Below are 19,462 nucleotides of genomic sequence, written 5' to 3' on the forward strand. Positions count from 1 at the left end.
AAGGCCATGGGGAATTACATAGCAAAATAACTCTAAAATAAGAAAAATAAATAAATCAATTAGCATAGAAAAGCTTGGACTGATACTTAGAGTTCTCCCACTGGATGGGATCCTGGGATCATCAGGGCTCAAGGCTGGCTGTCATCTGCCCTATTACAAATTCTAATTTTATTTCAAATGTTCATGATCTATAGAGAATAAAAGAGAGAGAAATGTGACTTTTCTAAATTTTTTTTATGGTATGTCAAATTTTGATACTAGTCAAGATAATTCATCCAATGCAGGATGTCAGTGTTTATACAAAAGATGTTATTTGTGCACCATTACAAATATACTGCCAATTAGCACAGCAGCCAGGGAGCTGCTCATCCTAGACTAGCAGTGGCAGAGTCTGGAGGAGGGGGATGGAAGGTCAGGAGGAGGGGGGGCCTGGAAGATAAGTGGGGTCTGGAGAAGAGTCAAGGTCTTAAAGAGAAGGAAGGTTGGGCTGGGGTTATGGCTCAGTGGTAGAGCACTTGCCTAGCATGTGTGAGGCACTGGGTTCAAACCTAAGCACCACATAAAAATAAATAAACAAAATAAAGGGATTGTTTCCATGTGCAACAGAAAAATATTTTTTTAAGAGGAGGGGTGAGGTCTGCAGGAGGGGCAGGACAGGAAGAAGGGAAAGATCTGGAGGAGAGACAGGGTCTGAAGGAAGGGGAGAATGAGTCACAAGGGGGCAGGGCTTCACAGAGAGGTGGGACCTGAGGAAGGGACAAGCCCTGGAACATGAGTAAGACCTAGAGGATAGGCAGGGTAGGAAGGAGGGGAAAGGGTGGTTCAGGAGGACAAGCAGGGCCATAGAATATAGGTGGGGTCTAGAGGAGAGGCAGGGTCTAGAGGGGAAGGCCTTAGCAAGAGGGTCCTGGAGGGGTGGCTTCTTGCTAATTAAACTCTCCACCAAAAGAAAAACATGTGGCTGTGGTAGCTCAGTGGTAGAGTGCTTGCCTAGCATGTGTGAGGCACTAGTTTTGATCCTCACCACCACATAAAAATAAATAAATAAAATAAATATATTGTGCCCTTCTACAACTAAAAAAATTTTTTAAAAAACTAAGCAGAGATTAAAGAAAAAGAAAAATGTGGTTCATGAGTTCAGTTCCACAAAAAACATGAGTTGTATTTTTAATAAATTCTGGCTTTGTTAGAAGTAATATATTTAAACTCAAGCGGCTCAAAAGGCTGAGGCGGAAGGATCTCAACTTCAAAACCAGCCTCAGCAAAAGCAAGGCATGAAGCCTGTCTCTATAATACAAAATAGGGCTGGAGATATGGCTCAGTGGTCACATGCAACAACAACAAAAAAAAAAAAAAAAAAAAGATAAGTACTGATTTCAATCCCCAGTACCCAAAAATAAAAATTAAAAAAAATTTTTTAAATAACATAGTGTTAACATATGTACTTTTTAATTTTTTTTTTACTATGTAACACATCAAGAAAAAGCAAACCATTTAAACACTAAGGAAAACAAGGAAGTGGACTGGGGTGCCCTTCCCTTAGGCTGTACATTCCTCCCTCCCTACACATTCCTCCTTCCTCCCTGCCAGGTTCCCTGGAAACCACCCTGAGTCACTATGTTAAGATGATGAGGGTCATAGCCTAAGGAAGGGTCACTGCTGCACAGGGAGCCAGGATGAAATTGTGAAGGACAGATTGGGGCTGACAGCCAAGGCTGTCCTCAGCTCTCAGGTCTAGGACAGGGTTTGCTCCTCATGCTTCCCACCATCCCCTCACTGGCTGCCAGGGCTGCCAGAAGCTTCTAAGCCACCTCTCTGAGGCTGCTCTGAGGAAAAGAGAATCACAGGTGTCCCTAGAGACATGACCCATGAGGGTCCCCATGTTTCGCATCTCCTCAGGCTTCTCTGAGCAGAAAACCCCAGGCTTCCCTAAAAATATAACCCATGAGGGTCCCCAAGCCAGGCCTCTCCCCCAGGCTACTCAGAGGAGAAGGAAACCCAGGGTCTACATAGAGTTGCAATTCACAAGGCTCCCCACATCTGGCGTCTCCCTCAGGCCAATGTGAGGAGAAGGGAGCCCCAGGCATCACTAAGACATGACTCACAAAAACCCCTAAGCCAAGAGTCCCAGCTGAGGAGAAGGGAGCTCTGTGAGCCCCTGGAGGCATGACCCACGAGAGTCCCCAACATGGGTCTCTTTTAATCTGCTCTGAGAAGGGAGCTCTGTCCCTCCATGTGGAGTGACCCAACACTCCCAGGAATGGGGCTCTCCCAGGTTGGTCCTGAGAGGGAAGCAGGCTCCTCACTTTCAATAAGGCGGCATTAAAGATGGCGGTGAGGCCCCACCCCTGATTGACCACTCCCCCTTTGGCCAAGCACTGCAACCCTGGCAACCGCCCCAGGCAGCTCTGAGGAGAAGGGAACCCAGGGCTACTTAGAGACGTGACCCACAAGGTTCTCCAGGCCTGACATATCCCTCAGGCTGCAGTAAGGATGAGGCTTCCCCGCATTGTCCCTACAATGTGACCCACAAGGGTCCCCAAACCAGGCTTCTCCCTCAGACTGCTCTGAGGAGAATGGAACCCCAGGCATCCCTAGAGACATGACTCACAAAAGTCCCTAAGCCAAGAGTCCACTGAGACTGCTCTGAGGAGAAGGGAGTTCTGTGAGTCCCTGGAAGCATGACCCATGAGAGTCCCCAACCTGGGTGTCTCTCTCAATCTGCTCTGAGAAGGGAGCTCTGCTCCTCCCTGTGGAGTGACCCAACACTCCGAGGACTGGGGCTCCCCTAGATTGGTCCTGAGGGGGAAGCCAGCTCCTCACTCTCAAGGAGGCGGCCTTAAAGATGGCGCTGAGGTCCCGCCCCTGGTTGGCCATGCCCCCTTCGGCCACGCACAGCAACCCTGGCGTCTGGCCCAGGCCACTCTGAGGAGAAGGGAACCCCAGGCTAATTAGAGACGTGACCCACGAGGCTCCCCAGGCCTGACATCTCCCTCAGGCTGCTGTAAGGATGAGGGAGCCCACCAGTGTCCCTAGAATGTGACCCAAAATGGTCCCCACACCAGGCATCTACCTCAGGCTGGAGAAGGGAGCTCTGTGAGCCCCTGGAGGCATGACCCACGAGAGTCCGCAACTTGGATGTCTCTCTCAATCTGCTCTGAGAAGGGAGCTCTGCCACTCCCTGTGGAGTGACCCAACACTCTGAGGACTGGGGATCTCCCAGGTTGGTCCTGAGGGGGAAGTCAGCTCCTCACTCTCAAGGAGGCAGCATTAAAGATGGTGGCAAGGCCCTGCCCCTTATTGACCACACCCCTTTGGCCATGCTCTGTGCAGGAGCTCCTCCCAGCTCAGAGGCGGGGCCTCTCCTGGCTCCCTGGTGAATGTCAGCACCTTCTTCCACCCTCAGCAGTTACTGAATAAAATATGTTCCCACTGCTCTAACTAGGTCTGGCTGTGGCACCTGAGGAGTGGAATCTCAGAAGAGGAGAAATGGAGTCCAGGAGACCCCCTAGCTGCACTCCACCAGGCCAAGTGCTGCAGCAGCCTGAGACAGGCAGGCAGAGGCACAAAGGGAGGCAGCTACAGGGAGTCTAGACCCTCAGCTCAAGGGCAGAGGCCAGAAACAGACCACCTCAGAGGCTTCTGGGACGTGTAGTCTTTGAGACAGAGTGACTTAGCTAGGGACTGCTCCAATTCAGAATCAGGGATTCTAAGAAAATCTGTTAATTCCTAGCCAAGGGTGACCACTGTAGGAGCATAGAAGAACCTGAGCTCAGACCAAATTCCCAGTAGCCTCTGAGCAGTCTAGATCATTCAGTGTGTCTTGCCTGTCCAGCTCTCACCATGGATGCCTCTGGGAGCTGCAGGCTACACAGATTCAGGGTTCTCAGGGTTTCTGGACAGTGTAGTCTGGTGCTCTGCTCACACAGTCTTTGCCCTTTGGGACCATAGAAGCTGTGTGCCATGTCCTGGCCCAGACACCCTGGAGAACCCTGGCAGTGGACTCTGGTGTTCTACCCATGCAGCCCTCACCCCAGAAGCCTAGGGGTTGCAAGAAGCACATTCACCCTCATACCATCAGGATTCTGAGCAGTGCAGTCTTGTATTCCACATTGCAGCCCAGCTGCAGAGGTCTCTGTGAGCTGCAGGCTACTCAGGCATCCCTAGTGGATTCTGAACAGTGTAGCCTGGCATTCTGCCTACTCAGCCCTCACTTCAGAGGTCTATGGGGGCTTCAAGTACCACACTCAACCTCATACCCCCACCCAGGATTCTGGGTAGTGTAATCCAGTCTTCTACAATGCAGCCCCCATTACAGAGGTCTCTAGAAATTGTAGGCTACACAGTCACTCAGGCATCCCTAGGGATTCTAGACAGTGTATTCTGGTGTTCTGCCCATGCAGCATCACTACAGTGGATTCTGGGAGCTGCAAGCCCCCAAGGATCCTGGGTATTATAGCCTGGTGCTATGTTCAACTGTACAGTGACTACTTAGAGCTCGGAGCCTCCAGAAATTCTGAGTATTGTAGTCAGTTTTACTCAGTCAGCTCTGACCGCAGAGGTCACTGAGAGCTGTGGGCCATGATTATTCTGAGTAGTGCAATCCATCCTACCTAAGTGGACTTCACCGCCATCACAGCTCTGGGATCTGTGTAGCACAAGCCTACCTAGACACCCCTGAGGAGTCTGTGTAGTGCAATACAAAGTTTGCCCCTGCGGTACTCAAAAGGATGGTGTCTGGGAGTTGCAGGCCCCCAGAGATTCTGGGTAGTATAGTATTGCCCTCTACCTCCATAGCCCTCACTGTGGAAGCCTCTGAGAGTTCCAGGCCACATGGACACGGGGCATCTCCAAGAATTCTAGGTAGTGTAGTTCAGCTCCCTACCCTGCAGTCCTCACTATTGCAGATCCTGGGAACTGTGATCCCCCCTGAGGATTCTGGATAAGGTACTCCAGTGTTTTGCATACATGCCCCTACTGCAAGGGCCATGAGAGCTGAAGGCCACATGCTTGTCTTGGTACTGAAGACCTCACTGTGGAAGCCTCCTGGAATTATAGGAAGCACATTCACCAGTGTGTCCCCAGGAATTGTAGGTAGTGTAGTCTGACCTGCATAATGCACAGCTCTCACTTGGGAGGCCTCAGGGAGTTGCAGGCTCCATACTATCAGGCAATACACCCCACCAAGTGTAGTTAAGCTCTCAGCCCAACAGTCCTCACAACAGAGGATCCTGAGAGCTACTGGCACCGAGATTTGTGGGTAATTTAGTCCTGTGTTTTTCTTACTTACTGCAGAAAATTCTGAAACTAAAGTTCCCCCTTAGGATTGTGGGTAATGCAGTTCAGTGGTTTGCCCACTCACCACAGAGGATTCTGGAAGCTGCAGTCCCTACTTACTGCAGAAAATTCTCAAACTAAAGTTCCCCCTTAGAATTGTGGGTAATGCAGTTCAGTGGTTTGCCCACTCACCACAGAGGATTCTGGAAGCTGCAACCCTCAGGGGTTGTGAATAATGCAGTCTAGTGTTTGCCCTGCACAGTCCTGCTGAGGATCCCAGGAGCTGAAGACCCCATGCTTTACCTGGGACCCTGGAGATTCTAGGAAGTGTGCTCTACCAACAAAACCATCACCACCAAATCCTCTGGGACTTACAGGGTTAAAGAATATGTAGGCATCCCCAGAGATTCTGAGCATTGAAGTCTGGTATTATGCCCTTACAATTCTCACCCCCAGAGGCTCCTGGGCAGAGAAGGCACCCAAAAGTAATTGGCAGCATAGTTTGATTTTTTGTCAGTACAGCCCTCTCTGCAGAGGTCTCTGCAAGTTGCAGGTCCCCAAGAATTATGGGTAGCACAGTCTGTCATTTGACCATGTTGCCTTCACTGCAGAAGGCTCTGGTAACTGCAATGAGGATTCTGCAGTCATCCAGGATTCTGGGTAGTGCGATCTATCATAATTTTTGCATCTCTCACCCTAGAGGCTCCTGAGAGCTTCTCACTGCATTTTCATGAGCCCTTACCCTCAGGCCCAAATTAGACTCCAGGCACTGGGCCCTCCCTGCACCATCTTGAGGCATTTAATCCTCAGACACTCAAGCCACACAAAATACATTGACATACCATGATAATGAGCAGCCAAAGCCTCAGTAAGAAATACTGTTGTAAAATAAGTTCTCCTAAAATATTACCTGAGAAAATAAAGAACATGGCAGAACTTACTTCTCAGCATATCAGGCAGTACACAAGAAGCTTCTTCCTTATAAGGACAAGAGATGACAGAGCAGCTCTTCACCTCTGTGACCTGCCTCCCCCAGACCCACAGCCCTAGTTTAAATATGAAAAAAGGAAAATTCAAAAAAAAAATTATAAAAATACCTGACAAGTCGTCCTCAATGCTCTCAAGGTCATCAGAACAAGGAAGTACATAGAAATTGTCACCCCAAGAGAAGTCTATGGAGACATGATGACTGGATGTCATGTTGGCTCCTAGATGGGATCCTAGAACAGGAAGACACAGAACTGAGAATCCAAAGGATATGTGACTTCAGTTAATGTTAACATACCATTATTTTTCTTCATGACAAATGATCTAAGATGTTAACACTTTAGAGACAGCTCACCCAAGTCATAACAAGGGAAGAAACCAGATTGAGGCTACCTGGGAAATATCTGCACTTTCTTTTCAATCTCTATATAAAGATAAAACTAAGCCTGGCATGGTGGCACATGCCTGTAATCTCAGCATCTTGGGAGGCTGAGGCAGGAGGATTTTGAGTTCAAAGCCAGCCTCAGCAACTTACTGAGGCCTTAAGTAACTCTGTGAGAACATGCCTCTAAATAAAATATAAAAAAGGGCTGGGGATGTGGCTCAATGATTAAGTGCCCCTAGATTCAATCCCCAGTACCTACACACACACACAAACAAAAAAAAAAAAAAAAAAAACATTAAACTACTCTAAAGTAAAACCTTAGGACATGGTTATATTTTCTCAAACACTTACTTGTTTAATTATTCATACAGTTAATTACTGGTAACTGACACTCTTAGCTAGTTCTGTATTTTATTATGAACATTCATAACACAAAAATCAAATAGTTCAAACTAACATAAAATTCAAAGTATGTGCTTCTTTTACATATTTCATGTTGAAGTAATAACATAAGTAAACTCCTTATATTTTTATGCTGCCACTAGGTTCTAGGTTTGCCTTCTTAAAACTTGATCAATAGAGGAGAAAAAAATGACATTTTAGAGATTCTATGTCAACTCCTGGTTTAACTTTCCTGAAAGAGTGACTTTATATTTAAAAAGTCCTAATGCAAATTGACTCACTGTGTCTGAATCATTTATCCCAAAGAATACTTGTCTCTATTTTATTTCTATGCATACCTTTTTAGCAGCAATATAATCAAATATTTGTGACTGGGACAAATAGTCAAAGAAATAGTCATCTCCTCCAAGAACTCTGCAGGAAGTGGTGAGCCAAGAGAAGCAGAGGTGTCAGCTTGGTCCAGAAATTATATTAGATGCTGCTGTGTTGTGAGAAAACACTTTACCTTTTAGAAATCACAAGGAGCTAGGGATGCCCACACTCTTGTATGAGTCTAACTCTAGTTGAACTTCTAAGTAATTTTATTGTCACTAGCTCATCATGAAGTTAATGACAACTAAAGGATCTATGGAGCTGGGGATGTAGAAAGATTTCCTAGCATGCAGGAGTCCCTAGGACCAACCCCCAGAACAACAAAAAAAATGAATTTGTCTTATTTTTGTAATCAAATAGAAAATGAATAATCACTCCTCTTAAGGAAACATGCTGGACCTAAAACACTTGAGACTCTCAGAATCAAAATACTCTCCTTACAGTGTATTGCATAGCTAGATCATCATAAACAGTGGTGTCACATCATGTTCACATTAAGCATACCATCAAAAACCAACAAAAAGGCTTTATTGACTATTGATAAGAAACATATGATATGAACATAGTCTAGCTTAGGAAATTATTAACACATTGGAAACATGATACTGACATCAAAATCCTCCAGGACAAGCCAGGCACTTTGACTCATGCCTGTCATCTCAGCTATTTGGGAGGATAAAGCAGAAGGATCACAAATTTGAGGCTGACATTAGCAATTCAGCTAGACCCTGTCTCAGAATGAAATTATAACAAAGACTGGGGACATATGTAGTTCAGGGCTTGCATAGCACAAGTAAGGCCCTGGGTTTAATCCCCAGTGCCAAAAAAAAAAATTCTCCAGGTGAGATATCTGACAACTATGGCAGGTACAGAACAAGGCAGAAGCCATTATGTCAACCTCCTCAAAATGATTAAAGTAAACCTGCACTTTGTTCAGCTCACAATACTAACATGTCTGATTTCTGCTTCTAATAATTCAAATGCAACCATTTAAATATGATCAAAAGTACACGTACTTTTCTAATGAATCCAACAAATATGAGAGAGATACTCAACTGCATTCTGAAAGCCACCTTATAAGCACATAGGGGCACCAACATTAGGATAAAATTTTTTAATGATATTTTGAACAGAGGCAAAACACTTAAAAGAGGTCTCCCACAAGAATTTCTGACAACATAAAGTATCATGTTCATTAGAAGGCCCATCCCTTTGTATGAAAGGAATAAGATAACTTTCTGATGAATATAGAACTTTAATAGGACATATGGAAATTCTTTCTAAATTTGAAAAAAAGAAAATATCTGTTTTTTAAAAAGCTTACTTTTAGTAAATGTATCTGAATTACAAAAAAGCAAGTACTGACTTGTCTCTTACATTTTGTAATGATTTGCATCTCAGGAGAATTCATCTATAGTGGTTTTAAATATCATGAAATATCAATAGTTAACATTAAAAATATCATCAACCCTCTTCTCTTTTAAAACTGATTTGAAATTTTCTTAGAATAATTTCATATGAATTTGGAAGAGGCACTTTGGTATATGTGTATATGTGTAAATACATGATCTTTTTTTAAAATTTTTTCTTTGTTTTTAGTTGTAGTTCAACACAATACCTTTATTTTATTTACTTATTTTTATGTGGTGCCGAGGATCAAACCCATGGCCTCACACGTGCCAGTCGAGTGCTCTACTGCTGAGCCACAACCCCAGCCCCAATACATGATCTTTTGAAACTATATATCTCATGCTTGAGTCCTGTCAAAGACATCTTCTGTGTGTGTGGTGCTGGGATGGACTCCATGGCCTCTCACATGCCAGGCAAATGCTCTGCCACTGAGCTGCACACCCAGTCTCAAACATGTCTTAATAAATGGAAATTAATTAAAATCATTTGATTATAAGCCTTTCCAAACAAGACAATTCTCTCAAACAAAACAATTCTCTCAATCAAAAACAAAGTAAGCTAAAAGAAATTTTTAAAATATTCCTTATTGGTGTAATCAAATAGAAAATGAATAAAAAATAGAAGTTCACAGAATTAAAAATCCTATACAGGGCTAGAGTTGTGGCGCAAAGGCAGAACATTTGCCTGGCATGTGTTACGCCCTGGGTTCAATCCTCAGCACCACATATAAATAAACAAAATAAATAAATAGAATAAAAAGATCCACTGACAACTAAAAAAATATTTTAAAAATTCTGTAGAAAACTGAAAGAATATTAATTAAAAATTGAATAGCAAAAACCTATTACACAGAACCAAAGGCCATGGGGAATTACATAGCAAAATAACTCTAAAATAAGAAAAATAAATAAATCAATTAGCATAGAAAAGCTTGGACTGATACTTAGAGTTCTCCCACTGGATGGGATCCTGGGATCATCAGGGCTCAAGGCTGGCTGTCATCTGCCCTTTAACAAATTCTAATTTTATTTCAAATGTTCATGATCTATAGAGAATAAAAGAGAGAGAAATGTGACTTTTCTAAATTTATTTTATGGTATGTCAAATTTTGATACTAATCAAGATAATTCATCCAATTCAGGATGTCAGTGTTTATACAAAAGATGTTATTTGTGCACCATTACAAATATACTGCCAATTAGCACAGCAGCCAGGGAGCTGCTCATCCTAGACTAGCAGGGGCAGAGTCTGGAGGAGGGGGATGGAAGGTCAGGAGGAGGGGGGGCCTGGAAGATAAGTGGGGTCTGGAGAAGAGTCAAGGTCTTAAAGAGAAGGAAGGTTGGGCTGGGGTTATGGCTCAGTGGTAGAGCACTTGCCTAGCATGTGTGAGGCACTGGGTTCAAACCTAAGCACCACATAAAAATAAATAAACAAAATAAAGGCATTGTGTCCATGTGCAACAGAAAAAATTTTTTTAAAGAGGAGGGGTGAGGTCTGCAGGAGGGGCAGGACAGGAAGAAGGGAAAGATCTGGAGGAGAGACAGGGTCTGAAGGAAGGGGAGAATGAGTCACAAGGGGGCAGGGCTTCACAGAGAGGTGGGACCTGAGGAAGGGACAGGCCCTGGAACAAGAGTAGGACCTAGAGGAGAGGCAAGGTAGGAAGGAGGGGAAAGGGTGGTTCAGGAGGACAAGCAGGGCCGTAGAATATAGGTGAGGTCTAGAGGAGAGGCAGGGTCTGGAGGGGAAAGCCTTAGCAAGAGGGTCCTGGAGGGGTGGCTTCTTGCTAATTAAACTCTCCACCAAAAGAAAAACGTGTGGCTGTGGTAGCTCAATGGTAGAGAGCTTGCCTAGCATGTGTGAGGCACTAGTTTTGATCCTCACCACCACATAAAAATAAATAAAATAAAATAAATATATTGTGCCCTTCTACAACAAAAAAAATTTTTTTAAAAAACTAAGCAGAGATTAAAGAAAAAGAAAAATGTGGTTCATGAGTTCTGTTCCACAAAATACATGAGATGTATTTTTAATAAATTCTGGCTTTGTTAGAAGTAATATATTTAAACTCAATCGGCTCAAAAGGCTGAGGCGGAAGGATCTCAACTTCAATACCAGCCTCCGCAAAAGCAAGGCATGAAGCACCTCAGTAAAACCCTGTCTCTATAATACAAAATAGGACTGGAGATATGGGTCAGTGGTCACATGCAACAACAACAAAAAAAAAAAAAAAGATAAGTACTGATTTCAATCCCCAGTACCCAAAAATAAAAATTAAAAAAAAATTTTAAAATAACATAGTTTTAACATACGTACTTTTTTAAATTTTTTTTTTTTACTATGTAACACATCAAGAAAAAGCAAACCATTTAAACACTAAGGAAAACAAGGAAGTGGACTGATGTCCCCTTCCCTTAGGCTGTACATTCCTCCCTCCCTATACATTCCTCCTTCCTCCCTGCCAGGTTCCCTAGAAACCACCCTGAGTCACTATGTTAAGATGATGAGGGTCATAGCCTAAGGAACAGTCACTGCTGCACAGGGAGCCAGGATGAAATTGTGAAGGACAGAGTGGGGCTGACAGCCAAGGCTGCCCTCAGCTCTCAGGTCCAGGACAGGGTTTGCTCCTCAGGCTGCTCTGAGCAGAAAACCCCAGGCTTCCCTAAAAATATAACCCATGAGGGTCCCCAAGCCAGGCATCACCCCAAGGCTACTCAGAGGAGAAGGGAACCCCAGGCATCCAAAAAGACATAAACCACGAGGGTCCACACACCAGGCATCTCCCTCAGACCACTCTGAGGAGAAGAAAACCCAGGACCTACATAGAGTTGCGACCCCCAAGGCTCCCCACATCTGGCGTCTCCCTCAGGCCAATGTGAGGAGAAGGGAGCCCCAGGCATCACTAAGACATGACTCACAAAAGTCCCTAAGCCAAGAGTCCGTGCTGAGGCTGCTCTGAGGAGAAGGGAGCTCCGTGAGCCCCTGGAGGCATGACCCACGAGAGTCTCCAACATGGGTCTCTCTCAATCTGCTCTGAGAAGGGAGCTCTGTCCTTCCATGTGGAGTGACCCAACACTCCCAGGAATGGGGCTCTCCCAGGTTGGTCCTGAGGGGGAAGCAGGCTCCTCACTTTCAAAAAGGCGGCATTAAAGATGGCGGTGAGGCCCCACCCCTGATTGACCACGCCCCCTGTGGCCAAGCACAGCAACCCTGGCAACCGCCCCAGGCAGCTCTGAGGAGAAGGGAACCCAGGGCTACTTAGAGACATGACCCACAAGGCTCCCCAGGCCTGGCATATCCCTCAGGCTGCAGAAAGGATGAGGCTTCCCCGCAGTGTCCCTACAATGTGACCCACAAGGGTCCCCAAACCACGCAACTCCCTCAGGCTGCTCTGAGGAGAATGGAACCCCAGGCATCCCTAGAGACATGACTCACAAAAGTCTCTAAGCCAAGAATCCACTGAGACTGCTCTGAGGAGAAGGGAGTTCCGTGAGTCCCTGGAGGCATGACCCATGAGAGTCCCCAACCTGGGTGTCTCTCTCAATCTGCTCTGAGAAGGGAGCTCTGCTCCTCCCTGTGGAGTGACCCAACACTCTGAGGACTGGGGCTCTCCTGGATTGGTCCTGAGGGGGAAGCCAGATCCTCACTCTCAAGGAGGCGGCCTTAAAGATGGTGCTGAGGTCCCGCCCCTGGTTGGCCACACCCCCTTCGGCCACGCACAGCAACCCTGGCATCTGGCCCAGGCCACTCTGAGGAGAAGGGAACCCAGGGCTACTTAGAGACCTGACTCACGAGGCTCCCCAGGCCTGACATCTCCCTCAGGCTGCTGTAAGGATGAGGGAGCCCACCAGTGTCCCTAGAATGTGACCCAAAATGGTCCCCACACCAGGCATCTACCTCAGGATGCTCTGAGGAGAACAGAACCCCGGGCGTCCCTAGACACATGACCCAAGAGGGTGCCCACACCAGGAATCTCCCTCAGGCCACTCTGAGTTGAAGGGAGCCTCAGGCACCCCTAGAGATGTGGCCCACGAGAGTTCCCACACCAAGTGTCTCTCTCAGGCTGCTGAGGAGAAGGAAACCCCAGGCATCCCTAGAGACAGGACTCACAAAAGTCCCTAAGGCAAGAATCAACACTGAGGCTGCTCTGAGGAGAAGGGAGCTCTGTGAGCCCCTGGAGGCATGACCCACGAGAGTCCGCAACTTGGATGTCTCTCTCAATCTGCTCTGAGAAGGGAGCTCTGCCACTCCCTGTGGAGTGACCCAACACTCCGAGGACTGGGGCTCTCCTAGGTTGGGCCTGCGGCAGAAGCCAGCTCCTCACTCTCAAGGAGACATCATTAAAGATGGTGGCAAGGCCCTGCCCCTTATTGACCACGCCCCTTTGGCCATGCGCTGTGCAGGAGCTCCTCCCAGCTCAGAGGCGGGGCCTCTCCTGGCTCCCTGGTGAATGTCAGCACCTTCTTCCACCCTCAGCAGTTAATGAATAAAATATGTTTCCACTGCTCTAACTAGGTCGGGCTGTGGCACCTGAGGAGTGGAATCTCAGAAGAGGAGAAATGGAGTCCAGGAGACCCCCTAGCTGCACTCCACCAGGCCAAGTGCTGCAGCAGCCTGAGACAGGCAGGCAGAGGCACAGAGGGAGGTAGCTACAGGGAGTCTAGACCCTCAGCCCAAGGACAGAGGCCAGAAACAGACCACCTCAGAGTCTTCTAGGACACATAGTCTTTGAGACAGAGTGACTTAGCCAGGAACTGCTCCAATTCAGAATCAGGGGTTCTAAGAAAATCTGTTAATTCCCAGCCCAGGGTGATCACTGTAGAAGGGTAGAAGAACCTGAGCTCAGACCAAAATCCCAGTAGCCTATGAGAGCATTCTAGATCATTCAGTCTGTCCTGCCTGTCCAGCTCTCACCATGGATGCCTCTGGGAGCTACAGGTTACACAGATTCAGGGTTCTCAAGGTTTCTGGACAGTGTAGTCTGGTGCTCTGCCCACACCGTCTTTGCCCTTCAGGACCATGGAAGCTGTGTGCCATGTCCTGGCCCAGACACCCTGGAGAACCCTGGCAGTGAACTCTGGTGTTCTACCCATGCAGTCCTCACCCCAGAAGCTTAGGGGTTGCAAGTAGCACATTCACCCTCATACCACCAGGATTCTGGGTAGTGCAGTCTTGTATTCCACATTGCAGCCCAGCTGCAGAGGTCTCTGTGAGCTGTAGGCTACTCAGGCACCCCTAGTGATTCTGAACAGTGTAGCCTGGAATTCTGCACACTCAGCCCTCACTCCAGAAGTCTATGGGGGCTTCAAGTAGCACATTCAACCTCATATCCCCACCCAGGATTCTGGGTACTGTAATCCAGTCTTCTATAATGCAGCTCCCACTGCAGAGGTCTCCAGAAATTGCAGGCTACACAGTCACTCAGGCATCCCTAGGGATTCTAGACGGTGTATTCTGGTGCTCTGCCCATGCAGCATCACTACAGTGGATTTTGGGAGCTGCAAGCCCCCAAGGATCATGTGTATTATAGCCTGGTGCTATGTTCAATTGTACAGTGACTACTTAGAGCTCAGAGCCTCAGGGAATTCTGAGTATTATACTCAGTTCTACTCAGTCAGCTCTGACTGCAGAGGTCACTGAGAGCTGTGGGCCATTGATTATTCTGGGTGGTGCAATCCATCCTACCTAAGGGGACTTCACCCCCAACATGGCTCTGGGATCTGTGTAGCATAAGCCTACCTAGACACCCCTGAGGAGTCTGTGTAGTGTAATACAAAGTTTGCCCCGGCGGTATTCAAAAGGAAGGTGTCTGGGAGTTGCAGGCCCCCAGGGATTCCGGGTAGTATAGTCTTGCCCTCTACCTCCATAGCCCTCACTGTGGAAGCCTCTGAGAGTTCTAGGCCACATGGACATGGGGCACCTCCAAGAATTCTAGGTAGTATAGTTCAGCTCCCTACCCTGAAGCCCTCACTATTGCAGATCCTGGGAACTGCAATTCCCCCTGAGGATTCTGGATAAGGTACTCCAGTGTTTTGCCTACATGCCCCTCCTGCAAGGGCAATGAGAACTGAAGGCCACATGCTTACCCTGGTACTGAAGACCTCACTGTGGAAGCCTCCTGGAATTGCAGGCAGCACACTCACCACTATGTCCCCAGGAATTGTAGGTAGTGTAATCTGACCTGCATAATGCACAGCTCTCACTTGGGAGGCCTGTGGGAGTTGCAGGCTGCATACTCACCTGGGAAACACACCCCACCAAGGATTATGGATACTGTAGTTAAGCTCTCAGTCCAAGAGTCCTCACAACAGAGAATCCTGAGAGTTACTGGCACCGAGATTTGTGGGTAATTTAGACCTGTGTTTTTCCTACTCACTGCAGAAAATTCTGAAACTAAATTTCCCCCTTAGGATTGTGGGTAATGCAGTTCAGTGGTTTGCCCACTCACCACAGAGGATTCTGGAAGCTGCAGTTCCTGAGGGTTCTGGATAATGCAGTCTAATTTTTGGCCTGCACATTCCCGCTGAGGATCACAGGAGCTGAAGACCCCATGCTTTCCCTGGGACCCTGGAGATTCTAGGAAGTGAGCTCTACCAACAAAACCATCACCACCAAATCCTCTGGGACTTACAGGGTTACAGGGCATATAGGCATCCCCAGAGATTCTGAGCATTGAAGTCTGGTATTCTGCCCTTAAAATTCTCACCCCCAGAGGCTCCTGGGCAGAGCAGGCACCCAAAAGTAATTGGCAGCATAGTTTGATTTTTTGTCAGTACAGCCCTCTCTGCAGAGGTCTCTGCAAATTGCAGGTCCCCAAGAATTATGGGTAGCACAGTCTGTCATTTGACCCATGCTGCCTTCACTGCAGAAGGCTCTGGTAACTGCAATGAGGATTCTGCAGTTATCCAGGGTTCTGGGTAGTGCGATCCATCATAATTTTTGCATCTCTCACCCTAGAGGCTCCTGAGAGCTACTTACTGCATTTTCATGAGCCCTTACCCTCAGGCCCCAATGAGACTCCAGGCACTAGGCCCTCCCTGCACATTTGTGTCCTCAGACACTCAAGCCACACAAAATATATTGACATACCATGATAATGAGCAGCCAAAGCCTCAGTAAGAAATACTGTTGTAAAATAAGTTCTCCTAAAATATTACCTGAGAAAGTAAAGAACATAGCAGAAACTCCTTCTCAGCCCACCAGGCAGTGCACAGGAAGCTTCTTCCTCATGTTTTCTTCACATGGACCTCAGTCATCCTGAATCCACAGTGGAGCCTCCATGGGTAGGTTCCAAAGGGAAGAAAGCTCTGGTCCTCACCGTAGACATATCCACCAGGCATCCCCAGTCCATGCTATCTTTCTAGGTGTCTCCCAGGATTAAAAAAAAAAAAAGAAAAAAACCTCTGGTCTACACCTTAGATAGAGCCTCTAGGAGTCCCTAGATGTGGCATCTCTCAGGTGGGTCCCCAGGAGAAGGAAGTTTGATTAGGGCACAGAACACAGCCCCCAAAAGCAGTTGATCAGAGAAAGTTGTTCTGAGTGCCCCATGCTGGCCACTGTGGGCAGTGAAGGATGCTGGGTGTTCACTGTTCAGAGCTGCACCCCCTTGTGCTAGGTACAATGAAGCTCTTAAATTCATAGTTCTGACTATTTCAGGTCATGATTTTGGAAATCGAAAAGGAATAAAGCCTACCATCCTATGTCTTGATCAGAATGGATGGAGATAGAAAGCAGCAAAGTACATGGCCCATAGACAAAATTTCATTGATTTCCTATATTTCAGCCATCATGTTGGGGAAACAGTGAAATTTATAAACTAGAATAAGAAAAGTTTTAAAGCATTTATATTATATTTAAAATAGAGACCCCAAATTTGAAGTACTTACATGTAAGTAATAAAGTATAATCATATTTCAGAAATCTTGAAATGTTTATAAAGAAATCAAATAAAATATAAATACAGAGATAGTCTTTGTTAAGGTCTCAATATAATTAAGATGAAACTACCTCAAACCTGATCTGAAGATTCAGTGCATTCCAGAAATTCCCAACACGCTCTTTTTAAACCTAAACTAGACATCACTGACTTCAAAAGGACACAAACTTCAAGAAGCCACACATATGAATGCCAGAACCTATCAAAATACTCTCTAGATTTGCATTTAAAATGGGAAACTGTAAAACTCTAGAAGATGTGCATGACCACATGTTTCATGATGAGGTTCTAAATACAACCCACCCCCAAAATCCATGAAAGCTATGGATGTGGCTCAGTGGTTAAGCACTCTGGGTTCAATCCCTGCTATCAAACAAACAAACAATAACAACAAGAAATCCATGAAAGAAAAACCTGATAATGTGGAATGTATTAAATTCCTCTGTAAAAAAAATCATATTAAGGAAATAAAAAGACAAATCAGAGACTGGGGAAATCTTTGGAAAGTATATGTCTAAAACAAACTTGTGTAAAAAATATAGTAAGACTCAAAAATAAGACAACATAATGGGTAAAGATATGAACAGACAACTCACAAGAAAGATACGAGATGGTAAAGAAGCATAGAAATGATTCTTAGTATCACCTGTCATGAGGAAAGCATAAACTAAGACCCCAAGTGCACTGCACACCTACTGAGCTGCTAAGGTCTTTAGTAAGTGTAGTATCAACCATGAGGATGATAAACAGCCACAGGCACTCTTGTGCATTGCTGGAAGAGCACACAACAGTTCAACACTATCAAAACACTGACCATTTTCCCCAAAGTTAGACATGGTCTCACCACATGGTCCTAAAAATATAGACAACTGCCTCAAAAATGTATATCAAGATAACACCACTCCAAAAAAAAAAAAAAAGAGATAACACCACTCCATTACATATAGTAGTTCTATTCACAATGCCCTAATACCTTAAGCAATCAGGATGTGCTTCAATGGGTAATAAAATAGCATAACTGCTATGAATCTATGCCATGGAGGCCCTGGTGTCTCTGAGCTCCCCCAGGTCTCTACTATGAACTGCCTTTACCTTTGCACACCTCACAGAGGGAAAAGTGAATTCTGAATAGAAACACCTGTACATGCAGCTGATAAACTCAGGCTCAATATGCAGTTGCTGCCTATGGATAGAGATTAAAAAGTTCTGGATGTGGGTGGTAAACTTAGAAAAATGCAAGCACAACAACCCAGGCCTGCATCTTTGTTCACAGGAGCTTCCTGGGGAACAACAGACAAACCTGGAGGCAACTCCAGGATCCCCACAGAACCACATCTAGGGGAGAACCCAGAGGTGGCTGTCATTAGGGCCCCTGTGTCTCACCTCTGATTAGCTTAGAGGACATTATGCTACAGCTTCATACCTTCATCCCAACTTTTAATTTTATCTCTGTTTAATGTTGCAAAGAGAACTATTCCACTACCTAGTCCTGATGCACAACCTCTAAAATTCAATGTTCTAGTTATTCAACATACATTTGCATATTTTTGGCTAAAATAGATCTAAAAGGATGGTTAGCAGTTGTTGGGGTTTGCACACTCTGCCATCTGAGCAACTTTCTCTGTGTCCAGAGGCTGCAGAGGTGTTATCTGTTGTTCCAATTAACTTTTCCCTTCATTTTCATTGAGCCATAGTGGCCCTGAGGTTAGCAACTGTAGCTCCAACCCACCGAAATTCTGCAGGTCTCCTCCGGTGAGCAGAGTGTCCCTCTCTCCCTGGGACTGGTGGCAGCTCTGTTGGAGTGGAGCAGAACAGGTGAGCGCCTCCTAGGGATGGGGAGCCTGGAGGAGAAAGGGCAGAGCCAAGGTGAGCAGATGCCAGACCCACAGTTTCCACTGCAGGATAAACCAAGCACCTTTCAGAAACTACAACCTGACTTATGTCCACCAGGTACCTCCTATGGGCGGCACAAACAGGGGACCTTTTTGGCAGCAGAGCATGGAGACCAGGAACACCTGAAGCCACCCCTGAGAAGGGCAAGTGCCCTCCAGGCTCCATAAAGTCAATCCAGGGTGCTGGAGTGTGAGAAAGGGCTGCGTTACAGGTCGTGATTTCTGAGTTCTAATTTCTGCACCCTGGCCCAAGCCTGAGTGGTTTGGCTATGTGACTTAACAACTCTGAGCTGTAGTTTCCCAGCTGTGCCAGGCGGTGGCAGTGCTGTCCTGGTTCCCGCCAGATGGGCAGCAAGGAGCTGGTGCTTTCAGGGTTGGAAAGCTCTCTGGGGCTCTGTAGCATTGCCACCCTCTGTGCATGGATCCTGCTCCCCTCTCCATAGCTCTGTATTCAGCTTGTACTCACGCTTCAAGTCACTGCAGCCATAACGTAATTCCTCATAGGTACTCACCCATTCTTCAATATACCCCACATTGTTTGGAGAACCATGCAGTAAATGCCCTCATTTGCAGGGCTGGGATGTGGCTCAGTGACTGAACGCTTGCCTCATACATGTGAGGCCCTGGGTTCAATCCTCAGCACCACATAAAAAGATAATAAAAATTAAAAATAAAAACTAAATGCCCTCATTTGCTATTCCCCCTTTCAAGACTTAAACCTTTCTTTCAAGCTTTGGATCTGAGATTTCTAGGTGTCTGATGCAGGTGGGTTTGGTTTTTCCTTCGTCTAAGACTGGGCCCTGC

The 19,462-nt window shown here is 46.2% G+C and overlaps 1 long non-coding RNA gene across 1 annotated transcript in view; it reads right to left on the minus strand.

Moving 5' to 3' along the window:
• Nucleotides 1–19,462, minus strand: part of LOC144369736 (uncharacterized) — a 37,084-nt gene that overhangs the window by 14,627 nt on the left and 2,995 nt on the right. Inside the window, exons 2-3 of the long non-coding RNA XR_013429441.1 lie at nucleotides 18,496–18,607; nucleotides 6,375–6,497 (exon numbers count right to left, since the gene is read on the minus strand). This is a non-coding gene — a long non-coding RNA (uncharacterized LOC144369736). The remainder of the gene's footprint in view (nucleotides 1–6,374; nucleotides 6,498–18,495; nucleotides 18,608–19,462) is intronic.

Source organism: Ictidomys tridecemlineatus, chromosome 13, assembly GCF_052094955.1.
Source record: "Ictidomys tridecemlineatus isolate mIctTri1 chromosome 13, mIctTri1.hap1, whole genome shotgun sequence".
NCBI classification, from domain to species: Eukaryota; Metazoa; Chordata; class Mammalia; order Rodentia; family Sciuridae; genus Ictidomys; species Ictidomys tridecemlineatus.